Here is an 18,983-nt window from a genome sequence, read left to right as displayed (position 1 = left end):
ATTTGTTTGCTTGCTTTAGTCAGCTATATATATATATATATGTATATATATATATATATATATGCAGTTGTGCTCAAAAGTTTGCATACCCTCGGAAAATTGGTAATATATGTACCATTTTTAAAGAAAACATGAGTGAGCAGGCAAAACACATTTCTTTTATTTCTTATGGGATTCATATTCAACTGTAGGTTATAACAGAATGGCACAATCATAAAACAAAACATGGCAACAAAGAAAAAAATTAAATGACCCCTGTTCAAAAGTCTGCATACCCTTAGTTCTTAATACTGTGTATTGCCCCCTTTAGCATCAATGACAGCGTGCAGTCTTTTGTAATAGTTGTCTATGAGGCCCCAAATTCTTGCAGGTGGTATAGCTGCCCATTCGTCTTGGCAAAATGCCTCCAGGTCATGCAAAGTCTTTGGTTGTCTTGCAAGAACCGCACGTTTAAGATCTCACCAGAGTGGCTCGATGATATTAAGGTCAGGAGACTGTGATGGCCACTCCAGAACCTTCAACTTTTTCTGCTGTAAACACTGGAGGGTCAACTTGGCCTTGTGCTTAAGGTCATTGTCATGCTGGAAAGTCCAAGAGCGTCCCATGCGCAGCTTTCGTGCAGAAGAATGCAAATTGTCTGCCAGTATTTTCTGGTAACATGCTGCATTCATCTTGCCATCAATATTCACAAGATTCCCGTGCCTTTAGAGCTCACACCCCCCCAAAACATCAGTGAGCCACCACCATGCTTCACAGTGGGGATGGTATTCTTTTCACTATAGGCCTTGTTGACCCCTCTCCAAACATAGCGCTTATGGTTGTGACCATAAAGCTCTATTTTGGTCTCTTCACTCCAAATTACAGTGTGCCAGAAACTTGTGTGTCTGTAACAAGGCCAAACATTCAAAGGTATGTAAACTTTTGAACAGGGCCATTTGGGTGATTTCTGTTATCATTATGATTTAAAAAGGAGCCAAACAACTATGTGATAATAAATGGCTTCATATGATCACTATCCTTAAATAAAATATTTGCATGATAAAAATTTGCATGATCAGTCATATTTTCAAAGTCAATGCCAATATTTTACCATTTCTGCCAGGGTATGCAATCTTTTGAGCACAACTGTATATATACATATGTATATAGTGACATGCAATTATTACTGTAAGGATCTATTACTACTCGATCTTACTTTGGTTGATGTAATCTAAGGTAGTTAGGTTGATTCAGCCATAATAAGTAATATTTTTGACTTGAACAAAACCAGATAATTTAGATGTTACCTCATGAAGCAAATTTTAGGTTAACTGACAAAACATTTTTTACAGCGTTGCTAACATGCTGAAAAATATTTTAGTTTTAGTTAGTTTATATTTAGTTAAATAGAAATGAGCAAAGTTGTAACTTGTAAGCATCAGCCCCTCTAGTGGGCAAAAGTGGGGTGAAACTTTCAATCAAAAAATTTTAAATCCCTACATGCTTTCTTTACCTGTAACCTCTCAGAAGGTAAACCTGCTAGACCACAGCAACTTTAAGAGAGGCAATCCAATATAATGTTTTTTTGTTATTAACAATTTGTATTGATTCCATTCATAAGACAAACAAACACAACATAAAATACGGAATCAATTATACACATTAAACCCCACCCAACACAAACACGCACTACAGTGGTCACTAACATTTAGAACATAAAAATTAAAAAACATTAAAAAATATATACTTTCAAAAAACAAGAATGCCCTCTCCACTCAAATCCCTCAAATATCCACCCCACTTCCTATCAAACAAATCCCATTTTCCCAGCCTTCTAAAAATCACCTCCTTGAATGCTGCTACCCCGCCCATCTCCCCACACCACTCACGAAATGAGGGTGCCCCAGCTGACTTCCACCCCCTGTGGAGGATTTGTCTGCCAACCATAACTCCAGTTAGGACCCAACTTTTTAAATGACTATCCCCAATATTAATGACCGCCCCATCGCCTAAGATGCAGAGTCTGGAGCAAAATGAAAATTGAGTGTCCAATACTTCACATATAGAGCTCTGAACCCTCAACCAAAATTCTTGAATCTTAATACATCCCCAAAAAACATGGGTTGTGTCCCCGTCTTCTGATTGGCATCACCAGCAGGTGGGTGTGTCTTTAAGACCAAGCCTATACAATCTAGAGGGGGTCCAATAGAATTGATGCAAAATCTTACATTGCATCAGATGCACCCTTGCATCTCTAGATGTAGACTTTATGTTTTTTTAGAATCCTAGCCCACAGTCCCTCCTCCAATACCAAGTTTAATTCTTTCTCACATAATCTCTTGAGAGAAGTTGAAGTTCTGTCCCCCAGACTTTGAATTAACAGGGAGTAATACACTGATGACCTTTTCCAAAAGCAGTAATCACCACTTCCAGAGTATCTGCCGCTTTAGGAGGGTGTATGCTACTTCCAAAAATAGTACAGAGCAGGTGGTGCAGCTGTAAATACCTAAAGAACTGAGATCAGGGAATCCTAAAATGTTGAACCATATTTTCAAATGATCTCAACACTCCACTCATTTTAGGTCATTGAGCGTATTAACCTCCCTCACAATCCACTCTGACCAGCAGAAAGGGGACTTATTAATACGTAATTTTGGGTTCAGCCATATGCTTGAGCCCCTGGAAAATCGTCTTCCTTTCTTATCGCAGCTGCTAATGGTTCCAGGGCAAGACAGAACAATAATGGGGAAAGAGGGCAACCCTGCCGGGTGCCCCTATCCAGAGTAAAATAATCTGAAATGAATCCATTTGTTTGTACCGTCACTACTGGGTGCCTATAAAGTAACTTAATCCATCCAATAAAAGTATTCCCAAACCCATATATTTCCAAAATATTAAAAAGATAATCCCATTCTACCAAATCAAACGCCTTTTCAGTGTCAAATGAGATGGCAGCGACTGGAGTCTGATCGTTTGCCACTGACCACATGATATTAATGAAACGCCTAATGTTATCAGAAGAGCTTCGGCCCCAAATAAACCCCACCTGATCAATATGTATAAGAGATGTCATAACTTTACTTAATCAGTTAGCCAAAAGTTTTGACAATATTTTAACATCTAGCTGGATCAGGGAAATTGGACGTTAACTCATACACCTGCTTGGATCTTTGTCCTTTTTAAGAATCAGACTGATCCGGGCTTGTGTCAAGGTTGGCGGAAGCTTTCCATTCTTTAATGATTCTGTATAAACTTCTAGCAAAAGTAGAGCCAGTTCTATAGCATAAGATGTAAAAACATTCTGCTGCAAAGCCATCTGGCCCCAGAGTCTTGCCTGTAGGCAAGGCCTTAATTACCTCACCAAGCTCCTCCAAGATTATCTCAGAATCAAGAGAATGTTTTTGCTCAGTCGTCAGTTTAGGAAGTTCTAATGGTTCCACAAAGTTTCTAATATCTATATTCTATTAATTCTAATAAGTAGATGAAGACGTGGAACTATAGAGATCAAGATAGAATTCTTTTAAAGCATTATTAATATCAATGGCTGAGGTAAATATTTAACCACCAGGAGATTTCACTGAGGGAATGGTAGAAAAAGACTCTATCTGCTTTATATATCTAGCCAAAAGCTTCCCTGATTTGTCCCCAGAAATCAAAGTATGACAGTCTTGCCCTGAATAGCCAGAACTCCATCTTCCGTGACAAAATAGTATTATATCTGTATTTCAATCAGGTCTATTCTCTGAGGCCATCAGATGACATTCGGTGCTTCAGCTCTGCCTCAGCACTTTTAATATTCCCTTCCAATTCCACGAGTTCTCGTGCTTTGGATTTTTTGGTGAATGAGGAATACTGTATGATCCGACCCCTAAGAACTGCCTGAAGTGCCTGCCACGCTAACAGAGGATACTGAGGACCAATTGGTCTCCATATAAACGTTGATTTCAGCCTTTAACATTTGTTGGAATTCAGGATTTTGCAAAAGGGATACATTAAAGTGCCAACTAAATGATTTATTTTTCTCCGTATGTGGCAACACCTCTAAACACACCAGGGCGTGATCTGAGACTAAGATGTTTCCAATTGATCAATCAATAACAGATGAGATGAGGGACTTATATATATATATATATATATATATATATATATATATATATTCTAGAATAAATCTTATAAACTGATGAAAAAAATGTATAGTCCCTACAAGATGGGTTCAAAAATCTCCAAATATCTGCAAGACAAAGTTTTTACACATACTGTGAAATGTTAGTGTTGCTCTAGGGGGCTTACACACTTTGCTTCACTATGATCAAGGACTGAGTCCATCAATAGATTAAAGTCTCCTCCCAATATTATATCATGAGGTGTGCCAGTGACTTGCAACATCCTTTCAAGCTCTATAAAAAAGCCCTGATCATCAGCATTAGGTGCAAAAATATTAGCCAAAATAAGACTTTGCCCCTGAATTTCTGCTAAAACAATAATGACTCTTCCTAATTTATCTTTGAGACCTTTGAATTGTAGATGTTTACTTATCAATGTAATGACACCCCTACTCTTACTTGAGCCAGCACTAAGAAAACATGTCCACCCCATATCTTCCCAAATTTTTCAGCTTCCTGTGGGGAAAGATGCGTTTCTTGAAGAAACACTATATCATATATCTTACGTTTAAGAAAATAAATAACCTTCCTTCTTTTTATGGGGTGCCCCAACCCATTCACATTCCATGTTAACATTTGACATTTTGACATATTAGAAAATATAAATTGTGTGTCAAAATCTAAATTATAAAGACCACATTCCAACATTAGTGCAACAATCAAACCCCGAACCTCCCCCCAGAACCAAACAAACAGAAAAAAGAAAAATGTACACATTAACCCCGCGCATTACAGCACCAACTGGCATCCATCTCTCTAAATTCAAACAGTCCATGTACACCTACGAGATCCCCCGCGACAACTTTGCCATCGGATTGCTCAAGTCCGGTGTTTCTATACAAATGTTTTGAGACAGAATTACATAACAGAAGAAAATCTATTAAACAAACTCCAGCCAACAGGCAGTATAAACACAAAGAATATGTAGATTCATCCACATAACTGTCCCGAAGGAGCGTTACTATACAAAACAAACTCCAGCCTCTAGGCGGAACCATCACAAAAAGAAACAAAAAAGGCACCCAGTTTCCTCAGACAGTCAAGTGAATGTTCAGTGAGTCAGGCCCACTCGGCTGCAATGTAAACACCACACAACGACCCATTCACTCCATTGACTCCATGAAGGACATCGCCCGTTGTGGACATGTAAATACTTTGTGGCCATCCTTAGCATCTATTCTCAACCTGGCCGGGAACATCAGTGCAAAAGTGACCTTCCGTTGAAGTAAGAGTTTCTTGAAGGAGTGTTACTACACAAAACAAACTCCAGCTGCTAGGAGGAACCAGCACAAAAAGAAACAAAAAAGGTGCCCAGCTTCCTCAGACGGTCAAGTGAATGTTCAGTGAGTCAGGCCCACTTGGCTGCAACGTGAGAATCACACAATGATTTACTCACTACATTGACTTTATTAAAGACAATGCTTGTTGAGGACAAGTAAATACTTTGCGGCCATCCTTAGCATCTATTCTCAATTTGGCCGGGCACATCAGTGCAAAAGCGACCTTCCGTTTATGTAAGAGTTTCTTGCATTCCTTGTATCAATCACGTTTCTCTCTTAACGAATTCGTAAAGTATGGGATCAAGAAAATGTTGTGGATCTTCCAAGAAAGCCTTCCTTAACTCTTCGCCTCTCATAACACAAGATCTTTATTGGATGATCTCAGAAATTTGGCCAGAATTGATCGGGGCCTGTCTCCCTCAGCGGTTCGCTGAGCCGGATCTCTGTGAGCTCGCTCGATTTCCAGCTTATGGCCTGTTATGTTGAGCAGACTCGGAAAGAGCCATTACAGAAATTCCACCATATTCTGACCCTCTGCTCGCTAAGGAATTCCAACAGTTCAGACGTTGTTCTGCTGACTACGATTTTCCATATCCTCCAACTTTTCCCAGATACGCTCCATGTCCCCCTTGGTCGCTAGCAGATTAGCAGCTAATTCCCTCTCCGATGACTCCAGATAATCGATCCGCCACTCTTGTAACCACATCAGTGATTTTCGTCTCCATGGCAGTGATCGATCGACGTATTGCAGCAAGATCCTCCAAGTCAGCAACGACCTTCGTCAGCATTGCCGTCACATTCAGCAATTCACGCCGAATCTCTTTCACCTCTCCGGCCAGAATTGACTCCCTGGTCTGAGGCCTCCGGAGGGGCATCAGCTTGAGCACATAAGTGTCTTTTAATGTCTCCAGAGCCCGAGGATTTTGAATTCTTTGACATGTTGTCTTTCTAGAACGGTTATGGATCAGGGTGTATCAAATTTCACCGGTTTATTTCATTAAAAGTATTAAAACTAGTCAAGTGCGCAGAGCTCGCTGTTCACATGTCCGAACCTCGCATGGCTTCATGTGACTCCCCAATATCATTTTTTATGATTGTACTGCAAAAGGGATTTTAAAAAATAATACATTTCTTCATGGGATTTTTACTTTATAGGCAGGGTTGGGAGGATTACTTTTAAAATGTATTCCACTTCAGATTACAGAATACATGCTGTAAAATGTCATTTGTAACGTATTCCGTTTGATTACTCATCGTTAGTAATGTAATCTAAATACTTTGGATTACTTAAGCACTGGTAGATTTATTTGACGTGTTTTGACAATAAACATGTTAATAACAATTGAAAAAACTATCAGAAGGTAAGATAAATTACTAATTTTAAAAATACATTCTCTGAAAAAAAGCATACATGTCTTCTACAGTGTTGCTTCTAAAACAAGGTAAAGCAAATTATTTTTAGATATTTTTACAGAAAAATAATAAAACAATTATCTTCAAGAATAGGAGTTTTGCCCTTATCAAATGTCTTACTAGAGAATAAATATTATGATTTAACATGGATTTTCTTGATAGAAAAAATGTGATTGTGTCTGGTAACAGGTGCATGTAAAAGGGCTAGAAATAGCATTTTTAGCTTAGCATAAAGCTAAATGTTCACATGACTATTACATGTTTATTACTATTTCTGCTCCTTCAAACTTACTTCAAACTTCTCTGTCTGCTCGTATGAATGTAACACATTATATAAGAAAGTGTTTAAATGCAGTTGAAACATCTCTCGGATTGCATCATTTATATGGTTAAATGTTTTCCAACTGAATAGATTAAATATTAAATGAAACAAATGACAATAAAATGCAAAGTAATCTCTTCAGTAAAAATAATACTTTTTGAATGTAACTGTATTCTGATTACCAATGATTTAAACTGTAACTGTAGTGAAATACAGTTACTAATATTTTGTATTTCAAATACCTAATCCCGTTAGATATATTCCGTTACTCCCAACCCTGTTTATATGACAGTAAATTGTAGACAGGAAAGTAGGGTTGAGACATGATGAAGGTCAGACATGAACAGGGGTCTTCATGAGCAAATAGCTCTTACATGCTCAGAGCATCTGCACAGCCCACTTTTCCAAAGCTCATACAGGGGATTTTTATTATTATTTTACATAACTCTTAGTTCTTATAAAGCACACGCAGAGAGCTATGTGCACAGAGATTGATGTGTCAGGTATTGAGGACAATGGTTATAGAAAATGCCCTGGGTCCCCTTATGTATCACTCAGAGCACTCAGTAACATTTGTCTTTGTGTCATCTTGGACTTACACTGATACCTAGTGGCTTGGATGCAGCATCACTTAAAATCAGTCGTTTTCAATTTCAGATGCCATTGTAGAAATTTAGTATTCAAAGTCAGCAATGATTACTTTAATCAATGAGTGAAAGTGTCAAATTATAGGACAGTTACTGAGATTAAGCGAGTAGTATTCGGCTGATCATGTGATTTTAACATGGCAGCCCCCATGTGCGGACACTCTCCATGTAGAATAAAACAGCTTTTATAAGGTTACTGATATGACTGGAGTCTTCATTTTAATGTGAGTGGTCATGATCTCCTATATTGCAAAATTACAATTCATGTCTTTAGGAGTTCAACTTTTTTAATGAGAAAAAAATTACTGAGTGCACCTTTAAAACAACAAAATTCTGTATAATAAATGATGTTTTATTTATTGGCATGGCTGGATGCCAAGTGGTCAGAAGTTGGGGGAATACGTGGAGTAGAAAGTCACAATGGCTTTACTGAGCATACAGTGCATCCGGAAAATATTCACAACGCTTCACTTTTTCCACATTTTGTTATGTTACAGCCTTATTCCAAAATGGATTAAATTCATTATTTACCTCAAAATTCTACAAACAATACCCCATAATGACAACGTGAAAGAAGTTTGTTTGAAATCTTTGCAAATTTATTAAAAATAAAAAATGAAAAAAAAAAATCACATGTGCTGTGAAAAAGTGAAGTGCTGTGAATACTTTCCGGATGCACTGTAAATGTTAGATGGGAGGAAGTTGCTACATCTGCAACCTGTCATTGCATTAGGGTGACCCATTTTATGAAGTAGACTGTGATGCTGTTTAGGACCAACAAAGATTCACTTTCCTTTAATAACTGGCAATACTAATGTAGCACCAAAAAGTTTTCTGCCACACTTAAGATGTATAAATGTTATTGCATTAGATAACAAAATATCGAACCAAATAGTTTTCATTTTTATAGAAAAATAGCACCAGCACAGTTGTCACACAAAGCATTGTGCAAAAACTATATAGTATTATTAAAGGGTAGTTCACCCAAAAATTAAAGTTCTCTCATAATTTACTCACCCTCATGCCATCCCAGATGTGTATGACTTTCTTCCTTCTGCTGAACACAAACAAAGATTTTTAATAGAATATCTCAGCTCTGCAGGTCCATACACTGCAAGCGAATGGTGACGAGAACTCAGTCTGAAGCTACAGAAGGGAGAACAAATTTAGCATAAACATAATCCATCAGACTCCAGTGGTTTCTTCTGAAGTGATCCAGTTGGTTTTGAGTGAGAACAGACCAAAATGTTACTCCCTTTTCACTGTATAATCTTGACAGCAGTCTCCTTGGCGATCCTGATTTCAAGCTCGATTACACTTCCTATAGCGTCATCTAGCACTCTACGCATGCGTCCAGCGCTAGGAAGTGTAATCAAGCTTGAAATCACGATCATGTCTAGAGACTGCAATTGCAAGATGTACAGTGAAAAAGGAGTTACATTTTGGTCTTTCTCACAGAAAACTGATTGGATTGCTTCATAAGACCACTGGAGTCTGATGGATGTACTGAACCAATGGAGTTTATGCTGAATTTGTTCTTCTTTTTGGAGCTTCAGGTTCTGGTTACCATTCACTTGCATTGAATGGACCTACAGATTTGAGATATTCTTCTAAAAATCTTCGTTGTGTTCAGCAGAAGAAAGAAAGTCATACACATCTGGGATGGCTTGAGGGTGAGTAAATGGGTGAACTAACCATTTAAGACAAAATACTTTGGATACTTTCTGGTTGTAAAACTTATTTAGTGGAACGTCCATGGTTAATTTGATGAACTACACCTGTAGTGACTCTGCTGGGACACCTGAGTGAACTTTTCATCGAGCCTACTAAAAATGGCCTTAAGACCAGTTGCTTAAAATTATTATTAAAAATAAAAAATGACTAAGAAAAGTGAGGTTTGTAGAAAAGTTCAAACATCATTTGTTTGCAGATGCCATTTGGTTTAATATTTTGTATGTAATGCAATGAAATTCATATTTTAAAGTGTGATTTAAGTGTCCAAATAAATTTGTGGGTCACTTTCAAAAGCCACATTTTTAGTGAGTGTGCTAACTGAGGACATAAAAACTTGACAAAAAGTAATACTAACAATAAAATACTTAAATTAATAGTACTTTTTAAATGATCACAGCCTAAAGTTTTGAACCTGAAACATGATAGTTTGGTAAAGTTGGACATATTCACAGATTCGAACTTCCCGGATCAATAACTCATAAGCGAAACGTTGTTAAAACACAAACGATGCCTCTTTCCAACCATATCAAAACGAGCCATCCTCCGAGCTGGACAAGTAACATCGGTTCCTACATGCAGATGGCTGTGAGACGAGTGCACAGGGACCGTCTAAAATGTGGAACACCAAAAAGCGATACTACAAAAATATTCAATAACTTCACTCTTACAAAGTGTAGTGTCACCAAAATCACTTCACACATCAGTGGTCTCCCGCTGGTTATACTACAACACTTAGTTAGGAAAAAATTTGCTTTTGCATAATTTTGGAGAATTTGTTTTTGGAAAAATATTCAATAACATTACTCTTATACAGTGCAGTCCCATCAAAATCACTTCACACATCAGTGGTCTCCTGTTGGTTATACTACAAACTTTGGTTTGGAAAAATGCACTTTTGCATAATTTTGGGGACTTTTTATTGTGAAAAATATTCAATAATGTCACCCCTATACAGTGTAGTGTCACCAGAATCACTTCACCCATCAGTGGTCTCCTGTTGGTTATGCAACTCTTAGTAGGGGAAAAAGGGTTTTGCATAATTTTGGAGAATGTTTATTGGGATAAATATTCAGTAACTTTCTCTTATGCAGTGTAGTGTCACCAAAATCACTTCACACATCAGTGGTCTCCTGTTGGTTATACTACAACACTTAGTTTGGAAAAATGTGCTTTTGCATAATTTTGGAGAATTTTTATTGGGAAAAAGATTCAATAAATTTCCTCTTATGCAGTGTAGTATCACCAAAATCACTTCACACATCAGTGGTCACCTGTTGGTTATACTACAACACTTTATTTGGAAAAATGTGCTTTTGCATATTTTTGGGGAATTTTTATTAGGAAAAATATAAATAACTTCACTCTTATACAGTGTAATACCATCAAATTCAGTTCACACATCAATGGTCTCCTGTTGGTCATCTACAACACTTCAATTTGGTTTTGAATAATTTTGGGGAATTTTGAATATTTAGGAAAAATATTCAAATGTCTTCATTTTTTATGGTCTTAATGTTTTTTAAGATAAAGTGTTGTGACACCAAATTCACGTCAAACATCAGGAGACCCTTGATGGTTAAATGAAACCACCTAGTTTTTAAAGATTTTTTGCTTAATTTTGCTTAATTTTAACCAGAATCGCTTTAGCATTGAAACCATGTTAGAAGGTGTCCTATTTGCTTTCCACAAACCAGAACATTGGTTTAGGCTTCTTTCATGAATTGACATACAGACTCAAACACACAATCCATCTTATATTTACTCAACTGCTTCTTCTGAGAAGGATGAAAGTTTGGTTTAGGAGCCCTTCCTAGTGAAAAGTGGGGTTCACTCTGAACAGTTTATTAGTGAATTACAGTCCCAAAATAAAAATAATTTTTAGGAAATTATTTGTGATTCACCATTTGATTTTATGACCAATAAGTGAAAAGATATACAATCATTTTTGGCAGGTGTTGTCCAATTCTCTTTGTGGTGAGTATTCCAAGTTACATTGGTATAAAATATTGTGATTTGGTCAAACTGGTGCAACTGTGGACCTATGCCGTTTTGTATGGTGTATTTGCAGTGGTGTAGTAATGTCTGAAGAGGTGGGCATACTGTGAATTTATGAAAGACCCATATATACTGTACATATATTTACGTTTAGCAGGGAAATAAATTTACAGTGCAAATTATGGTTACTCCAGGGAAGCTTGTGCATCAGATGCTGGAAATATCCTGCCCCTTACTGAAACGGAAAATATTATTATCCAGTCACATTTGAAATTAACATTCTGAATAGTCGATCAGCTTGGTCGGACTCTCTGTCTTGCCAGTGCCATCAGTTGTGCTCCCGCAGCTCCATGCGCATATAGAGAGAATCTATATATACACAGATGTTTATTACAGTTAGCACAAATTTTGCAGCACTGTATTTTTAATCCTGATAAAAATTCCCCAAAATTATACAAAAGCCTTAGTGTTGTAGTATAACCAACAGGAGACCACTGATGTGTGAAGTGATTTTGGTGACCCTACAGTGTATAAGATTAAAGTTATTGAATATTATTCCTAATAGAAATTCCCCAAAATTATGTAAAAGCCTTTTTTTCAAACTAAGTGTTTGTCATGTTCTGTCTCCCTCCTGTTTCTATGGACTCTTATTTTGAAGTTTCCCCCTGGACTCCATTTCCCATAGTGCAATGCCCTTATCACCTCCATCTGTTCCTGATTACCCTCACCTGTCTTCAATTCCCTCATTTAGTCCCTTTGTGTATAAATACCTTTCAGATTTGTTCTTTGTTTGTCAGTTCTCTTCTATGTAATAGTTGTGGTGGTTTGTTTATTTAGTTTATGGTATGCCACATTATTACATATCTTTCTCATCTTCTCCATTAAAGCCTGCAAATAGATCCACCACCTCTCCATCTTCACTACCACAACTTGTGACAGTGTTGTAGTACAACTAACAGGAGACCACTGATGTGTGAAATTATTTTGGTGACACCACTGCATAAGAGTAAAGTTATTTAATATGTCTCCCAGTAAAAATTCCCTAAAATTTATGCAAAAGCAAATTTGTCCAAACTAAGTGCTGTAGTATAACCAACAGGAGACCATTGATGTTTGAAGTGATTTTGGTGACACTACACTGCATAAAAGGAATGCATAAAATCCCAATAAAAATTCCCTCAAATTATGCAAAAGACAAAATTCTGCTACAACTAACTTATGCTACCTTCTGTAAAATCGGCTTGCAAGGATTTGGTCCAAAATATCTCCCAAATAAACATCTTTACATTTTAGAGTTATGCTCTTGGTATATGCTTAATTATTGAAATGACTTTAAAGAAAGTGCTTTTATTGTCAAAGTGACAATAACAAAAGCAGTATCTGACAATGCAAATACAAGTACGAACACTACAGCAAATGCTAACAGTTTTGCTACCTGATTGCTAGCATTGCAGCACCAGATTACTTACTACATTTCAAGCGTAGTAAACTGTTATGTCTTAGCAGTCCAGTAGAGTGTAGTAACTTCCCAGAGAATGGAGGAAAATTGAGACTGAAACACTCAGGGCACGAGGGCGTCTGCATTACTGGCAAACAGAGCTGGCACTCTCAATCCCAGAGTCATGGAAGCAATTCAAGACATTATTTAGAGGAGGAGGAGGAACTTGAAGGTTTCTCAAGAGGCCATTAAAATACGTCAGCAGAACATCCTACATTAAATTCACACAGCCAAGATGAATTCAAGGTTAATAACGTAGTTCTAAAAGGAATATGAAAATACAGCTCTTGTATTTTTATTTTTTTTGAAGGTGCACCACTTGTGTTTGTGTGGGGCTATTTATATAACACTATAACTATAAATGATTACAATATTGTTCGACAGCTGTTTATTTTGTACTACGGTGTAGCACAAAGATAGTTTGAACTGTAGCTGATTCTGAAGAAATACATTTTTAGACAAAGATTAAATTTATGGACTTCTAGAAACTATGGTTCTTCAATCAAAATCTCTCTTGATTCTAGGTCACGCAGGGCAAGCCATAGTATCACTCATCAGTGTCATTTTTTTTAATTAGTTTTGCTTATCAAATAATTCATTTATTTTATTGCTTTATAAAGATATTAAATGCTTCCATTTATGCCATCTCACTATGCAGAGGCAAATGTAAGCAGGTAAGCCATTTGTATGATTCCCTGAAGTGCAACCACATTGGCTCTGTGGCACTTTCAAAACATTGCTCTGTTTGAGAAGTTAAAATTACACACTTCCCCTTATTTGAGACTCCTTTTTAGTCACTCATTCATACAAGACAGTGACAACATCTTGAAACATCTAAAAACCTAACTCAGCCCTCCATCTGTCATTGAGAATGAAAGATTCAGATGTTGAATAAACCATCTGAATGGTCACAGTAATATGAGAGATGTGTGTTTGGTCAATCCAGTGACCCCTCGTGTGAGTTTTAAACAGACAGACCTAATAAGGCAACTCACTAGACTAGAGGATGCTGTTATAAGGAGGAATAACCAAACTTTCAAATGTCTATGAGACATTATTAGATAATGATGCATCAGAGAAAACCACAAACAAATGAACAAAAGGATGATTAAGATGTCTGAATAAATGAATGATGAGGAAAGATTGAAAGAGCTTATCTGGTCTATGGTTAAAACATGTCTACACAAACCTTTGAGTCAAAAACTGGGTAAATATTCCAATGATAGATTTTAATTCCTATGTATTAGGATTAGGATTTCGTTTGTCTGTTGTGATCATCTGCAAATTTAACAAATTTAGCTTTTCAGTTAAGTCTCAGTGTTTCATATTTGGCAGGGTCCAGTGTTTTTCCAGTGTCTGCTGGTGATGACTACAACAGTTTTAGTGGGATATGTTTTGAGTTCTTTATGTCGCAGATTCATAATTGATCCTATATATTCTTTAATGCTGTGACTTGCTGACTTCTTGGCTCTATTTGCATTCAATGAGCCTTGAAGGAACATCAGCATTTCAATGCATTAAGATCTTATACATATTGGAGACATAAATTACAAAGACCACAAGCAACTTGTAGCCTGTAACGTAATTTTGTTTAGTTTTTACCTTTAGGCAGTGTTTCCCATATAGTTTAAAAATGGACCCATGACTATACATGTCTACCAGCCTCTGGAAAATGAAACCTCCATAGAGGACAGGGATATCCACAAAGACTATGTTCGGAATGTCAGGTAAATCAGGCTCACCAACTGCCTGGGAACAGGTGTTTTGCATCTCAGGTATAAGGTCATGGTAATTATTGAGTTTACCTCCTCTGGATTTATAACTTGGCCTCCACCATTTTAATGCACTCTCATAATGTGTCCTATCTTTAAGAGGCAAAACTGTTCTCTTTGCTTGCCATAATAGATCTCAGTGTTCTGACAAACACCAAAACAAAGGGGAAATCTTGTCAGGAACATTGTAATGAATTTGTTGCTAGATGTTTTGCAAACTGTACAGTCCATTGTTATCCAGGGACTCCTTTGGTTTTATAGCTGTATCACTTCAAAAGAAAGAGAGCAGATTAGGAAAAGTGACTTTAAATGATAATGTTTTTATAATTAATGCCAGAACTGAAAACAAGGCTTCATGTTGTTACAAATAAAATGATTTATGTTGTGCACTTACACAACATTTGTTTAACATTGCCTAATGAGACACCTAATGAGGTACATAATTCTTGCTCAGCTTCCATTAAAATCACAGAGTTGTATTAAAGAGAAGTGGTCCTTGTTCCCCCCAAATTCCATGATTCTTACATTTTGACAGATACCAAAAATAAGTGGCAGAGTTTGTGGGAAGAAAGGATACAAGACTTGACACCAACTGAGAGGCCCTGAGGTAATGCCAAGACTCTGGGGATGGAGCCCAAGGTGCTGTCCTGAATCAGGGTTAGTGCTGGATTACTGCAAAGTGACAACACAATTACCACACAATGAATGTGCCTGAATACAAAATTTCAGCAGACAATTTCTAATACCTAGCAGGCTTTATAATAATGTGATAACTGCGGAGAAGAACGCACAAAAGATGGGCCAGCTGGGGTTCTCATCCGCTGCAGAAATAGGACCTCAAACTAAATTCCATTTAGAGATTACTGATATGGCAACATCAACATAGGAAATCAACATTTTGCTTCCAGTACCCTGACATTGACCCCATTCTGCCGAATTACTGACCACCGCCATCTCCCATCACACATATTTGCATCAATTCAAGTGTGTTTACCTTTTCCTGTGGTGCTACTAACAGCATGTTGCATCAGCAGCCTCAAAGATACGGGCTCTGGTCCTGCATGGAAACCAGGAATTAATCGTGTTCACCTAATCAAGAATGTGCGTTAGAGGTTGGCCGATAGTGGATTTTGCTGATACCGATAACTAAGGTGGCTAAAAAGACCAGGGTTGGGGAGTAACGAAATACATGTAATAGGAATGCATATTTAAAATACAAAATAAAAGTAACTGTATTCCACTACAGTTACAATTTAAATAATTGGTATTTAGAATACAGTTACATTTAAAAAGTACTTTGATTACTGAAGAGATTACTTTGCATTTTATTGTCATTTGTTTCATTTCATATTTAGTCCTTTCAGATGGAAAACATTTATACATATAAATAATGTGATCCAAAGTGCATTTGAACAGCGGTGAAACAATTTCTTATGATGTGTTACATTCATACAAGCAGACAGAGAAGTAAGTTTGAATTAAGTTTGGAGCAGAAGAAACAGAAATAAACCTTGTGTAAATTGTCAGCTTTACGCTAAGATAAAATGCTATTTCTAGCCATTTTACATGCACATGTTATCAGGCACGATCATATTTTTCTATCAAGAAAATTCACGTTGGATCATAATTTATTTTTTCTGGTAAGACCTTTGATATTAGGGCAAAAATGGTATTCTTGATAATAATTTTTGTATTTCTTCCTGTAAAAATATAAAAAAAAATCCTTAAAACAAGATCAATTTGATTTTTCTTGTTTTAGAAACAACATTGCATAAGATATTTAGGTTTTTCAGAGAATGTATTTTTAACATGTGTATTTTGTCTTACTGTACTGGCAGAGTTTTTATAGTCAAAACAAGTGAAAAAATCTACCAGTGCTGAAGAAGTAATCCAAAGTATTTAGAATACATTACTGACTTTGAGTAATATAATAGAATACGTTACAAATTACATTTTACAGCATGTATTCTGTAATCTGTAGTGGAATACATTTCAAAAGTAACCCTCCCAACCCTGAAAAAGGCAGATAACTGATTAATAGGACAACAGATTTCAAAATCTATTCTTTAAATGTAAAAAAAAAACAACAAAAAAAATGTTTCCTTAGTCTTATCCAAAAAAATGTTCCTAAGGCTACAAGAGTCCAAAATGAATAAAATCCCAGATGCAGTTTATTGTTCAACCAAAATCCCAATAATAACCAGAAAGAAAAAAAAAGAAAGAAAAACAAATTAAGATTTGGGACTTTTAACTATAAACAAGCCCCAAACACACAAGGGACTCTTATTCTGAAATTACAGAGACTTGGCTCTTTTAGGATGCTCTAAAGTATTTACTAAATAAAGGTTTTTATTTAAAATAAATTAATTAATTAATTGTAATGATTGGGCACATTTTCATATAGTCTCATTTTTATAGCTTCAATATAGAACACTTGATTATCTAATCAAAATAACAAAATATGCATTGAAATGAGGATACAAATTTTGAAGAATGTTGTCAATGATGAAAGATTTAGATACAGCAAATCCCAACGTGATTGTTAATAAAAATAAATAAATAAAAGTTTAGCAGCTAACGGCATAGATTTCTGCCAATATCCAATAATATCAAAGCAACTATCAGTGCTGATTAATCGGTTTAGAGGTTGCATTTTTCATATAAGATTACATTTTTACTCCAGTTACGGTTAGGTTTAGGGTTTACAACAAAAATAACTTGCTTTCGGCACCCCTCTGTGGACATATCACCCAGAAACTGGAGCTCATACATTCAAAAAACAACACTTTCTGCTTTGACCACTTGGGGCAGTGGTTTGAATTTTGGTAAGTACAGACTGATTTTAGCTTTAGAAATTTCGACCTCCTGTTGCCAAATTCACAATGAGATCCATCTGGAAATGACTACATATATCTTAAGTGTCTATGTATATACTATGGGGGGAATTCATTAAGAATTATAAATGCTCACTGAAAGAGCCATTTATTTGCACTTATTTACTAATGGAATTTTGCAATTTGGGGTAACACGCAAATGCACCTCCAAAATTACGATGGTGCAATTCTGAATCTTGCGAGTTGGTTCTGAGTGCTAGGTTGTGCATTTGGATACATGTCCAATTGTAGCAGTCTTCTCCATTATTTGAACAATGTATGACAAATTACTGCTGCCATGATCAATATTAAATGTACACAGTCATCTCTTTTAATAAAATTCTATTCACTGCCTGTTTTCCATGGCAGTAATAGCACAATGCAGTGTTGTAGTACTCGAGATCAGTCTTGGTCTCGAGACCTTTTTGAAGGTCTTGGTCTCATCTCGGAATCGACCGCATTTTTACTCGGTCTTGTCTTGGTCTCAGACAAAGAGGACTTGGATTTTATTTCAAGACCGGTCAAGACCACAACTGCGGGGATATCACCAAATTGCCTGTGCATTGTCTGATTTTTTTGTTAATAGGGTTGCAGCAGTATACCGGTTTCACGGTATACCACGGTATGAAAATTGACAGTTATCATACTATGTACATTTGCTTATCTATGGTATTGAGAAAAAAAATGCAACCAGAAGGAGAATCTCACCTGCACGTGCGCATCTCCTTTCCTCCTTGACTGTCTGTCAGACTCGTCAACTTGCGCCACACACACACATGCAGCGGAGAAAATGTCAGAGAGAAGCGAGGCGAGGGGGTCTGACATAAGTGAGTGTGTTTGTGAGTTAAAGCAGTGTTTCTCAACTGGTGGATCGCGACCCAAAAGTGGGTTGCAGGTCTACTCGGACAGCAGGGAAAGAACAATGCCATGGTTCTCCCATTAAAGATATTTCGGCGGCTGCCCAAGTGATAGCCTATTTAGGACTGCCGAGTCAGATTTAATGATAATCTCGCAATCAACTAAAGGCTTCTCATCTGCACTTTCGCACGAGTGTAACGGAACCAGCTCACGATCATGATCTGCTCTTCACTCTGGCGCGCGCGTGCAAAAACCGGGATTCCCTCGATATTGTGGCACATAGACCTCAAAACTGATGTGACCAATTTCAATTCTAGTGAGGCTTATCTAGTTTAAAGTGTTACGGAGGAAGTCAAGTCAAACCCATCAAACAGTAGGCAGCCCTGACATGCCAAACAGCACTGAGGAGGAAAAGAGCAACACTGAGCTATTTTTCATTATACATCATC

General features: G+C 36.9%; 1 long non-coding RNA gene across 1 annotated transcript; it reads right to left on the bottom strand.

Moving 5' to 3' along the window:
* Positions 1–15,143: 15,143 nt before the first annotated feature.
* LOC127454082 (uncharacterized) lies at positions 15,144–18,497 on the bottom strand. The gene is made up of 3 exons (XR_007899492.1): positions 18,385–18,497; positions 15,798–15,860; positions 15,144–15,475 (listed from the first exon to the last, which is right to left on the bottom strand). It is a non-coding gene; the product is annotated as an uncharacterized LOC127454082 (long non-coding RNA).
* Between the last annotated feature and the right edge of the window lie 486 nt (positions 18,498–18,983).

Source organism: Myxocyprinus asiaticus, chromosome 16 (genome assembly GCF_019703515.2).
Source record: "Myxocyprinus asiaticus isolate MX2 ecotype Aquarium Trade chromosome 16, UBuf_Myxa_2, whole genome shotgun sequence".
NCBI lineage: Eukaryota > Metazoa > Chordata > Actinopteri > Cypriniformes > Catostomidae > Myxocyprinus > Myxocyprinus asiaticus.
This window is presented reverse-complemented; position numbering and strand designations above follow the sequence as displayed.